Source organism: Euleptes europaea, chromosome 3 (assembly GCF_029931775.1).
Source record: "Euleptes europaea isolate rEulEur1 chromosome 3, rEulEur1.hap1, whole genome shotgun sequence".
Classification (NCBI taxonomy): Eukaryota; Metazoa; Chordata; class Lepidosauria; order Squamata; family Sphaerodactylidae; genus Euleptes; species Euleptes europaea.
The window spans coordinates 38,922,247-38,934,794 of record NC_079314.1 but is presented as its reverse complement, the minus strand read 5'-3'; positions in this window follow the sequence as shown (position 1 = coordinate 38,934,794).

The following is a 12,548-nucleotide window of genomic DNA, read 5'->3' as shown; positions in this document are numbered from 1 at the left end:
CTTTTTGAGACACTGAAGGAAGCATAAAAAAGGCTATTTTAACCTTTTCTTTTCTATTCCCTATTAGAGAAACATGCCAGAGAACAAATATATCCTGATAAAGTTAGTAACTAAATATCACAAATCTGCAAGAAATTTAAGTGGCTTTGCATAACAGTCTTCCATGGGCTCCTATGTGAACAAGGAATATTGTATATCAGTCCACAACTGATACTGAGGTTTAAATTAGTTGTTTACATGGAGTTTGAAATATAGCAGTACTTGATGATATTTGAGTATAAGTGACTTTATCAGCATACTGTTGAGTATCAAACCATCCGCAGACTTTGCAGAGTAGAACTTTCCTGCTTCTCCCTCCTGCTACAGCCCCCTTAGATTTCCCCCCAAATTTATTCCTGGGGCGAGAGGGCCCACAGGAAAAGCATGGGAGGAAAGTTGGGGTCTGCAGTGGGTGGAGGAATTGACAGAAATCACCATTCCATCTTCCGCCAATGGGAACGCCATTCTACCAGAGGAGTTGCAGGGTTGGATACCTGCCACCCTTCTTAAATACCACCTTGGGTTTTGGATAGAAGTTATTTTTCCTCCCTAAAACACCGGGTGCATTTACCGGTGCAGAGTCGATAGTAACCTGAGCAGAAATTAGTTTTTGCAAGCATTTCCCATTGATGCATTTCCACAACTGGCAGTGATGCAGTAGTTCTGGGGCATGTATGTATATTCTGGAGCCTCCATGCCACAATTTGTATGCAGAACAAATATTGGTGTACATGGGATGCTTTATATTACAGCGCTCAGTTCATACACAGAAACACTCACGTTTTTGACATTTGCATCTCACACACACACACACAAGAGTAGCAAAATTAAGTTACTAGGCTCATGTTCTGTTTATGGAGAAACTGCTATAGGATTTGGGCCAAGATTCAGAAAACAATTTAAAAAACTAAGGCACATTTATTTCAACAAGAAAGCGAAGCATGCATTTGATGTTGATCTTTCCCATTGAAATCAAGGGGACTGGAAATTGTTTACCAGGAATCCTTTGAACATTTATTTTAGCAACTTCTCAAGGTGAAGAAAAAGTTTCCTTACTCTAGTGCATTTATAAGATTCACTGCATTTAGCGCTTCCTAAAACTGGACTAAATGTATGGATGTAATGGACTGCAGTATCTACCATGATGGATGTATTTTCTTTAGGGTCCAAGCAAAGCCACACATTCTGATCCAGCAAGGGAGGTTTCTGCATAGAACTGGGCCAGCCAATACAATACCCACATCTACGTCAGAACACTTCTTTGCATCCCATTCATTTAGGTGGATGCATCTTTTAATGTGGAAAGGGTCAGAGAAGATTGATCACCGTAGGTTGGAGGGGAAGAATATGTTCATTGGACCACATCCACACCCACATATCATTAGATATTATGTTCCTGTTGCCCTCTGGCAATTGTTTGCCACTGGAGCTTGCCACATAGGAAAATCCAGTTGTGAAAGATGGGTATAATGATAGCACAGAATCTGGTGAAAGGCAGGGACAACCACGGTATGAAAAACCCAAACAAATTAAATGCATGCAAGTGCTCATCTAAAAAGCCTCTCCCCCCTTTAAAGATATTGTTATTTAGTCATGATCCATGGTATGGTTACTAGCTCCATTTCTGCTGTCTGCCCATTATCCAGAAGAGATGTAACTATTTCTCCATAGCAAGGAGGTATGGTGTGAAGTATTGTATCTGCAGGTCTTCACCAGAATGCTTAAAGGTTTTGCCACGGAAGTAAGGAAAAGGTGGTTTGAGATGCTAGTGTGGTTGTTCTGTATGATCCTGCAAGGCACATTCCTTATTGGATAGTAAACAATTCCACTGCTGTATTTATATCGCTCAAACTCATATGGGGGGATGTAATGAAACTGCTGCTGTAAATTATTTCTTCTAGCATGTATTCAGTTGTTAAATAAACATTTCTTTAAAATATTTGAAGTTGGCTGTCTTGAGTGTTTACATGAAAATGTTCCCTGTAAACTTAACGGAAGTGTGGAGTGCATTACTGCCGGCATAATTCTGTCACTTCTCTTTCAACTCCCCATCTACTAAGCCCAAAGTGTTTGCTTTTAGCCTCCATATTGATTATATTTAGAATAGCTGGCCTGACGTCACAAAAGTGAGAACAGAAGAATCCCATCTTTATTCTCCTATGTGGGCCTGGAGAAAGAATTTCTTATAATAATTTGAGTTATTGTTGCTCCTATTGATAGCTGTGTTATATATTACATTCCATTTATTGCAGTAGCACATCGCACTACACCAAATACAACAGTCGTCTGATTCCCATGCCCATATGTTGTTCCCACCTGGTTTGAACACGTTAAGGCTTCTACACATACCCATAATGCAACTGTACATGAGGATGGGCCAAGAGCCACTTCATGCTTTACATGAAGCAACATGTACACTCTTTCAATGGGTGTTGCTGGCAAAAAGTACATAATCAGTGACAGGCAGGCACATGTTAATTGATGCTCAGGATCACATACTGGTTGGCTGCTCCTGTCTGCCACATGGTCATTGCCTGTTTAGAAATGAATTACTTCAGGAAACAGCTGGTCAGACGCAAGGGGGAGGGAGTTGCCAAGTGAAGTGGGAAGCGGTTCTGAGTAACAATTTAGTGTGATGTGGGGAGGGAGGCTCTTTTCTAACCCTGAGCTCAACTGATGGATACCGAGGACAGCTAATTGGACACACCTCTTTCCCTGTCTTTATCAGCCTGACTCTTTTCCAATCACCTCAATGTTAGTTTTGGCCTAGGACATCTGCAGATGTTCAGATATTTATTTCCCTTCCCTTGATATTTATTTCCCTTACAGAGACAAGTACTCGGTACTGTGACAGATTCTGTTTCCATGTCAGGGCTTTGAGGCCTCCAGCTTTTTAAAAGAGGAGGGTTCAGGTCAGATGTCACCAGCTGTGGCTGCTCTTCCACGTGCAGGTTTTGCTCTGCTTTGGCATCCACATGGTCCTCTTCTCTGGGTTTTCCCCTGCTTTCCCCAAACTTGATACATTCTGCTTTGGAAACATCGCAATCAAAGCAAATTTGCATGCTGTGTGTACAGGAAAGGGTGTATTTTTAAAGGTCCCTCCTATATCAGCATCAGTTTCCTTGCTTCAGTTTCACACTAGTTCCACTTGCAAGCTCTTCTTTTAAAAAATCCTACACCATTTGATGTTTGCATAAATAGTCCTTCCTTAGTGATGTTGGTGGCTGCTAATCTGTCTGGAATAGCAGTGGTTTGGCACATGCTCAGTTCTGACTGTTAAACCCATTCACTGCGAAATTAGCCACATCCCTATCCATCTCCAGCTCAAAGTTGCCCCGAGCTGCTTTCCCAGCAATGGGGGGGGGGGTGTACAGGGTTCCTATACCTTTTCTTCCATGTGTAGGGTTGCCAGGTCCAATTGCCAAAGCGGCCATTTTCTCCAGGGGAACTGATCTCTAGCAGCTGGAGATCAGCTGTAATAGCAGGAGACCTCCAGCTAGTACCTGGAGGTTGGCAACCCTATCCATGTGGTACAGCAAGGGTGGGTGATTCTAACTGGACAATCAGCCAGAGGGGGGAGATTTAGCAGTCCGTTCCCTAACAGGCCTCTGCTGTTTATGTTATTGTGTTTCAGTTCCTTTCAATAAAAAAAATAAAACCTACATGGAGGAAGAATTGCAGCGCTACCCAATAAGTGTACCCTAACCTTAGTGAACGATCAGTAGCTGAGGACACGGAGCCTCATGGCCACAGGAATGTCTGAGAAAAAAACTATTGTAGCATTTCAGACACTGATATGGCCAGGGGATGTTAGAATTTTATTTTTTCCATACATTTGTGCACATGTGCTACTTATAAATTGCAAGCTGTATGGAAATGTGTGCATATAGGTACACACGCTGCAGTAAGTTAAGTCTTACACTGCAGATCACTGGCTTATTTTTAAAAAAAATGCATATTCAGAATGCCCGTTAACTTTTCATATATTTGGGATGATTACTCTGTGTAAAAGATATCCTATTCCATGAGAGAAATGACTTGTGGTCTGGGCTTCAGCCAACTCTTTCCTTATATTGCACATATTTTATGGGCTAGAGAAATATGTTTGATCAAACAGGGAAGAAATATGATTTTTCCATACAGGCTGGTTTGAACTCAAGGGAGTTGTATGTTTCTGTGGGAGACGTAAAGTACCGAGACAGTCGCAGAAGGTAAAGACCGGCAAGCCACAGAGTCTGACTGGATTTGTATTCAAGAACGTGTGAATGTCAGCTCCTCGTTCCGAGATCTCAGACATTCCAAAATTGGTTTCAACATGAACTATGAAGCACACAAAAATCTGGTGCCCCTTTATGGTTTGGCTCCTGAGCAGACTGGGTCCCCACTCCATGTATTTATACTGTGAAGCATATATCAGTGGCCCATATCATTCCAGTCCCAAAACACTTCCGCCATTCCTAAGGGCCATCATTCCACTCTGGGACCTGTCATGCCAGGCCCCCAAACACTTCCCCTACTCCCAGGGGCTTTCATTCCACTCTGGGGCCCTCGTTCTAATCCCTGGGTCTGGAATGACAGCCCCTGTGAGTAGCAGATAAGTTCTGGGACTAGAATGACAGGTCCTAGCATGGAATTACAGCCCATGTGATTAATATCAGTGTATGGTATTTCATTCTACTTAAGGTTTGTCATTACAGGTGCAGAGCACTGATTTCAATCACAGGGGCCATCATTCCACTCTTGGACCATCATATGTTACATCATATGCTACATCATTCCACTCTGTCATTCCAGGCCCAGAACACTCATGGTACTTCCAGGAGCCATCATGCCATTCTGGGACCTGGCATGTTCACAGGGTTGCTAGGTCCCTCTTTGCCATTGGCAGGATGTTTTGGGGGTGGAGCCTGAGGGGGTGGGGTTTGGGGAGAGGAGTGACTTCAGTGCCATAGAGTCCAATTGCTAAAGCGGCCATTTTCTCCAGGTGAACTGATCTCTATCGGCTGGAGATCAGTTGTAATAGCAGGAAATCTCCAGCTAGTACCTGGAGGTTGGCAACCCTAGGTCCTCCCCAGCTTGCCAGTGTTTTCTCTACAAGGGTGGATGTCCTGCAGGTTTTGACCTTTCTGTTGCTGTGTTCGGGGTGGGGGGAGGACTGGGTGATCTCACTGACTACTTTTGTATCTGGCTGCTCCATGATTGGTGCTTATCACCAGCGTCTAGCAAAAAGATTATACTTCAGACAGCAAAAGAAGCTATTATGGGGCTTTGGGATATTTTTTACATGATGAGGTGCACCTGAATGTCAAGAAATCCCATCATCATTGTGAGGAAAAGATGCAGCCATAGGTTCCCTGTTTCCTCCTAGCGTGAATTCCATGGAGAGCTAGGAAAGGTATTAAAACCTTAGGCAGTACATGACTGCCATCAAGTGGTCATTGACAAAAGCAGAAATGACAGGGGAGGACTTTTTTGATTTTTCATGGCAAAAACCTCTTAAGACATCTTAAGGATTTAATGGTTTCATTTGTGTGTAAGCTTTCAAGCAACAAAACAGATTAATTTCTCTAGAAAATGCAAAAGACTGACACAGAGCTAACCTGCTGGTGTGTGTTTTACCTTTGTGGCATTAAATATCTCAAGAAGGGATTTATATCTATCTAGAGAAGTAACATTTCCAGAAATTTTGCACACACAGGAAGAAATCGGTTTTTCTCACTCATAAACAGAAAATATTTCACAGGAGCTTTTCTTTCAGTGCTCTCCAAAATTTCCCAATTTTTCCCCACTGGAAAAATTGAAGAAATCCTCAGATTTTTTTCCCATGCTATATGTTCTGAGTGTGAAAACCCTTTCCTTAAGAAGCATTTTACTCATTCTACACAGAAAATATTGCATTGGAGTCTTTTTCAGTGCTCCCCTGAATTTCCCAAGTTTTCCATCAGAAAAACTGGTTGGGGGGAAATCCTCAGTTTTTTAAAAAAATGTTTTTTTCCAGCCCCCCCCCCCACCAGCCTTAAGATCTGTATTAATGCCATTTTTATATTTCTTATATTTAACACGATGCTTTTTTATATATTTTTTATATTTCTTATATTTAACACGATGCTTCCTCAAATATTTCAAACCCAGCTTCCTCAAATATTTTCAAACCCAGCTTCCTCCAAATGTACCACAGTAGCTGAAGCCCCGTCCCCTCAACTTAGAACCGAATCCAAGCAGCCTTATCAAATCTGCAGTCAAGCCAGAAGCCAGAAGGTGTCTGGGGCATGGGCATACATACATGGGGGGGGGGGCATGCTTGTCATCATCCAGAGCCTGAGTCTCTTTGGAGGGACATGATGTTGTCATGGGCTGGGTGTTTGGTGCTGTCATGTGATGGGATGTGCTGATATAATAAGAAATACCTATATTAAGAGTAATAATTCCACTCACCACGCTGGGATCTATGGCCACTTATGCAGGGCTGTTTCCTCGCGGTCACCTCGCCGACTACTTTGAGGCTTTGCTTTGAATATGCTTGCATTTTCCGGCTGTCACAGGTCTCCCAGCATGTTTCTGCATGTTTTCCCCACATTTTCTGGATGCTGGCTAAACATGAATCCAGAAAACATGGGCAAAATGTGCAGAAACACGTGGGGAGAGCAGGGCAACCTCTGACAGTTGGAAAATAATCAAAGCGAAGTCCTGAAGTAGTTGGCGGGGTGACTGCAATGAAACAGCTATGCATAAATTGCCTTTGAAGATCTGAAGAGATGGTTTAGAAAAATTAATGGACTTTCTAAACCATCTCAATAATATCCATCCAAACATTCAGTTTACCATGGAAAAAGAAATTGAGGGTAAACTCCCATTTCTTGATACCCTTGTCGTCTGTAAAACAAACTTTCAGTTAGGTCACAAGGTCTAACGGAAACCAACTCACACATATCCCTACTTACACAAAAACTCCAACCACCACCCCCGACAGAAAAGAGGAATAATCAAAAAATTAATGAACCATGCAAGACGGATCTGTGAACCACAGTTTCTCAAGGAAGAAACTAATCATCTAAATCACGCACTGCTAGCAAACAGCTATTCCAAGAATGAAATCAGAAGGGCCATTAAACCAAACAAAAATCAGAAAACTCAGGAAAAACAGTCTCCCATAGAAAGGTATTCTTGCCATTTATTAAAGGAGTCACTGATAGGATGAAAAAACCTTTGAAAAAACATAACCTACAAACAGTGTTTAAACCCACCAAGAAAATACAACAGATGCTACAATCAGCAAAAGACAAAAGAGACCCCCTCACCTCTGCAGGAGTATATCGTATACCTTGCAGTTGTGGACAAGTTTACATCGGGACCACACAACGCAGCATACAAACAAGGATAAAAGAACATGAAACATACCGCAGACTTGGCCAAATTGAGAAATCAGCAGTGGCTGAACATGGACTGACCGAAACAGGACACGGGGTCTTATTCCAAGACACTGAAAGACTGGACAGTTCTACCAACTATTTTGTCAGATTGCACAGAGAAGCCATTGAAATTCATAAACATCAGCACAACTTTAACAGAAAAGAAGAGAGTTTAAGAATGAATAAGGATTGGCTTCCTGTCCTGAAAACCTCCAGACTAAAGAAGACTACAGTCCACAAAAGCCATGCGGATTAGCCTTGGATTCCACATGTTAACAGATCAATGGTTCCACATTAACATACCACACCCTCATTAGCACATTATCTTGATTCTTACAGGACAATGATTAGCACATTACCTTTGATACTTTGCAGGACAATGACTCAGCTCAAACCCAACCTCTTTCTGACCATATGTTACTCTTCCTACACACTTGACACTGAGAGACACTGTCCTTCAGTGTTACTCCTCTGAAGATGCCTGCCACAGCTGCTGGCGAAACGTCAGGAAAGAAAATACCAAGACCACGGTTACACAGCCCGGATAACCTACAAGAACCAATCCCAGCTTGTTTGGGGACATCTTTCTATCCTCACAAAGAGTGCTGTCGCTGGATTCTTACCATGAAAGCTGGCTCCAGGCATGCCTCAGAGCAGGTCTCCCTTGCACTGCTGCTGGAGGTCTGTCTGGAAGCAGAGGAATGGCAGGCACACCCAGCCTCAGAGGCAACAGTCTGGGATTGGCAAGAGGCAAGAGGCTGGGGTGCCCCCCATTATACAGCTGAGGAAAACTGCCCCTCCACATCCATTCATGGCCAGGCTGTCAACCACCCTCCCTCCAGTTATTGTAAGCCTTCCAAAGTTTTGCCAAATTTTGCGAAACACTGACTTAATGGGAAATAAATAAAGCAGAACTTTTAAATGGCTGTTTTGTGATTACCGCCAATTATCCCTTGGGCCAATATCTCATCTTGTGGGGAGAGGGAGGCCATGGAAGCAAAGCTGTCCCTCATTCAGGGACACCAAGCTTTCATCACAGTGATGATAACTTTTCCTGTTGCCAAGAAGCTGCTAACAATTCCAGTTTTGCTTGAAGGCCCGGTTGGTTTAATAGCTCTTTACCAAGGAGGCATTTCACAGGCTGCCTGCTCCAAGTTGGGAAGGTGCATCTGCAGTGCCACTTTAGAAGCGGCAAACTTTCAATCAGAAACAGTATTTGGTTAACCTTGTTTATCTCCTGCCCTTCCTCCATGGGGCTGAGGGTGGCACCAAATCTTCACACTAACTGAGCAGTGAAATGGTCAAAGCCTGTTCCGCAAGAGTCACATCTAAGAAAGGAACTCATCAAAATCCAATGCACAGCCCACAGAAGCATAAAAGTGCTCTTTTTAGAGAGCACCCCTCCCCTTCCCAAGAAAGTACTGGAGTGTATACTTCTGTCAGAGCCTGACTTGTGGAAGGAGCATTGCCACAAGGATAGGGATCTGATCTAGATGGATATTTGGCATAACCATCAGTTCTGTCAATCAATCCATAGTTTATTTGCAGTCATAGACCATCCAATAAAGCAAATTTGCATGGTTAAAAGGAACAGGATAAAAACAGATACAAATAGATTTGCTATTAAAAGAAGTAGTTAAAATAGTTAAAAGGGTTTAAAATGGCAAGATTATCAAAGTGCATAGCTAATTAATATCCGAACGAATACTAAATGTGAATAAAATTAGAATGCGTGATAATAACCTAAAATTACAGAGACTAAAACTAGGAAGATAAATAAATAAATAAACATGCATTCAACCTGCGTAACACAATCTGTGTGTCACAAGATGCTGCCCTGCCAAATTGTGGGGAGCCCATTTGGTGCCCCCCCCCTCTTTACCTACAGAATTATTACAGTACCCAGTAAACCTAATTGAGTCTGGCAGGGCCGTAACTGGCACAGAGGTGCCTACAGGAGGGGTAGTTGGCAAATATATATTTGTGAAGACAGATGTGTAAATAAGACCTCTGCCTTTCCCTCTAGGAGTGAAAAAGTGAGTTGAATGCAGCCTGGAGCAACATAATGCAAGTTTGTAGTATTTCATCTGCAAAATCCCCAGCCCATGACAAGAACACAAACAGTTTTCTAAAGGGCAACGAGAGCTGCTGTCTTGCTTCCCACAGAAAATCTCTTCTTCTAAATTCTTAGCATAATGAAACATAATCCAAGTCCTTCTGTAGCTCTGAAGTACCTGCTTCCTTCAATACAGCTAGCACAAGGCTAATTCTGTTTTCTTCCCAGGTGGTAAAAGAGACATTGGCCACTTGAACAAGCACTAGAAGAAGAGTTGGTTTTTTATGTCAACTTTCTCTACCAGTTAAGAAAGAATCAAACCGGCTTACAATCACCTTCCCTTCCTCTCCCCACAACAGACACCTTGTGAGGTAGGTGGGGCTGAGAGAGTTCTGAGAGAACTGTGACTACCTCAAGTTCACTCAGCTGGCTTCAATTGGAGGAGTGGAGAGTCAAACCTGGTTCTCCAGATTAGAGTCCACCACTCCAAAGTCCAAACCACCGCTCTTAACCACTACACCATGCTGGCTCTCACCCTAGCAATGGCCAGGGAGCCTTTCCCCTGTGAGAGAATCCCACCTTGCTTCTGCATATACGCAAATATCAAAACTGATATGGACAGGGCCAGATCTGTTCTCACTGTTGCCTGACCTGCTGACAATTAGATGGAAAGGCCCTGACCATGGGCAAAGTGGCTTCCATGCTAATGCAGATGCAAATAAAATGGGCCAGTTAATAGACAGAGAATTAATGAGAAACTCCAGGCATTTTCTTTCTGTTTTACACCTATCCTTTCAAATGTGTTGCTATGCAGTGGGATGCAGTTGTTACTGTGGGGGGGATGTTTTGTTTTGTATCTTTCTTGGTGTTCTTTGTGTGAGGGTTTTTTTGTTTTGTTTTGTTTTTTGCTTTCTGTTCTTCCAGGTGATTTAATTTGAATTCACAATTTCACTTCTGACTGAAAGTATTAGAAGGACCAACATATTCAGCAAATGTTACATGCAAGGAGCAATTGTGTTAAAATATAGGGTGCTAAATTTCCACTGACACTGTTTAATAGCAAAGCAATATTAGAAAAAAGGTGCTAGCTTATTTAGTAACTTGATACACAATATGCTAGATCCTCTAACAGCTTTTTGCACCATCACCCCATGAGGCTTTTGTTCATGGGGATCCTGTGATCTCCACCATAGCCTCTCTGGAGGTCAAAAGGGGCCTCTCCCCCTTCTTTTGCCAGTGGAAAGTTGCCAGATACTGCTCACTGTCGGAAACTTTCCGTTTTCTTCTGTTATTCCAATAATTTGCATTGAGGGCAGGCTTGAAGTTGGTGAGAGTCTTATTTTCTCTTCTTGCTTTGCAGAGGCATACAAGTTAGCTTTCTGCATTTCCTTGCACAGGGTATTACATGAACACACATGAACACATGAAACTGCCTTATACTGAACCAGACCCTTGGTCCATCAAAGTCAGTATTGTCTACCCAGGGTCTACTCTCCAGGGTCTCAGGCTGAGGCTTTTCACATCACCTACTTGCCTAGTCCCTTTCACTGGTGATGCCGGGGATTGAACCTGGGACTTTCTGCATGCCAAGCAGATGCTCTACCACTGAGCCACAGCCAAAGATTAGGCCTAAGAATGCCACACAGCAATCCAGAAACTGTCCTGGGGGACCAAAAGTCATTCCAAAATGAAAGATATTAGCCAGCTCCTTAAAAGCCAAGAACCAGACAGGTGGGCTTTCTTAGGGCAAGACAAAGTATTTGATCCTATATGAAACATCTGATCTCAAGCCACTTGGTTCTAATACTATGTACTGAAATTGTATAGTCCCGAGTTACATACAGCTGTCTTAAATTCCCCTTAACTCAGTTGTGGACAACCTTGCTGAGCCTGAAGACCACAGCCTGACTTTTCTCAAGAGTTAGATTCTGCTTCCAATGAATCTTCTGCCCCAGACCAAACATTTTTATTTGTCCCATTGATCGTTATGATTTTGTACTAGCAACCCAAAGAGACTGTGGAACCTTCCTTGGTAGGATGCATTCCTTAGTGTATATTAGAGCAATTCCATGCATGTAATGAGGGGATGTGGCTCAGTGGTAGAGCATCTGCTTGGCACGCAGAAGGTCCCAGGTTCAATCCCCGGCATCTCCAGTTAAAGGGACTAGGTATGTAGGTGATATGAAAGACTTCTCTGTCTGAGACCCTGGAGAGCCGCTGCCGGTGTGAGTAGACAATACTGACTTTGATGGACCAAGGGTCTGATTCAGTATAAGGCAGCTTCATGTGTTCATGTGTTCATAAAGTCCTAAAGCAGCTGCAGATAAGGGTGTCTTTTTTGCAGGGTCCCTTATCTGAAAAACTCCCTGGCGGGGGGTGGGGAATACCTCACAGCACAGAAAGAAGTTTGTACCAGCCTAATAACAGCTCTACTAGTTTTCCACCTGCAGCACCCAAAAATATCCCACCATGACCATCTGAAGTTCATATTCCCACCTTAGGATTGTCTCTCCTTTTTCTTTAGAACTTGAAGATCCAGCCTGATCAGACAGAGGGAAAAGCAGATCTCCTTTCTTGTTTATGTTTGACACTTTTATCTCATTTCTTTGTAGAAGAATTCTTTTCTCAGGGAAGAAAATAAGGAGTTTCGAAGGTGAAGTTAACCCTTTTGGTCTGTTAGCCAAATTAGATCTTTTCTGTCTGGAAGTGGCTCTCCAATGTCCCTAGCAGAGACATACCCTAGATGCTCCTGCTTACCACTTTCGGTTGGTTTCTGTTTAAAGTACAGATTGCAGAGATTGAACCCCAGCCATTTGTTATGGAAAGCACAGTCTCTGCCACTGAGCTATGAGCCCTCCCTCCTTCTTTGGTCCTCATGGATCTATTTGATTTATACATGTTACCTTCTCTCTAACAACAGGTCTCACACCTCTGTCACATCTCATATCTTTGCTCAGGTGCAAAGTTATACAAGACAAGGGGATAATTGTATGGAGATTTGCCCAGCGCTATACGTTCACTTGAAAACAAGCCCCACTTGTTTC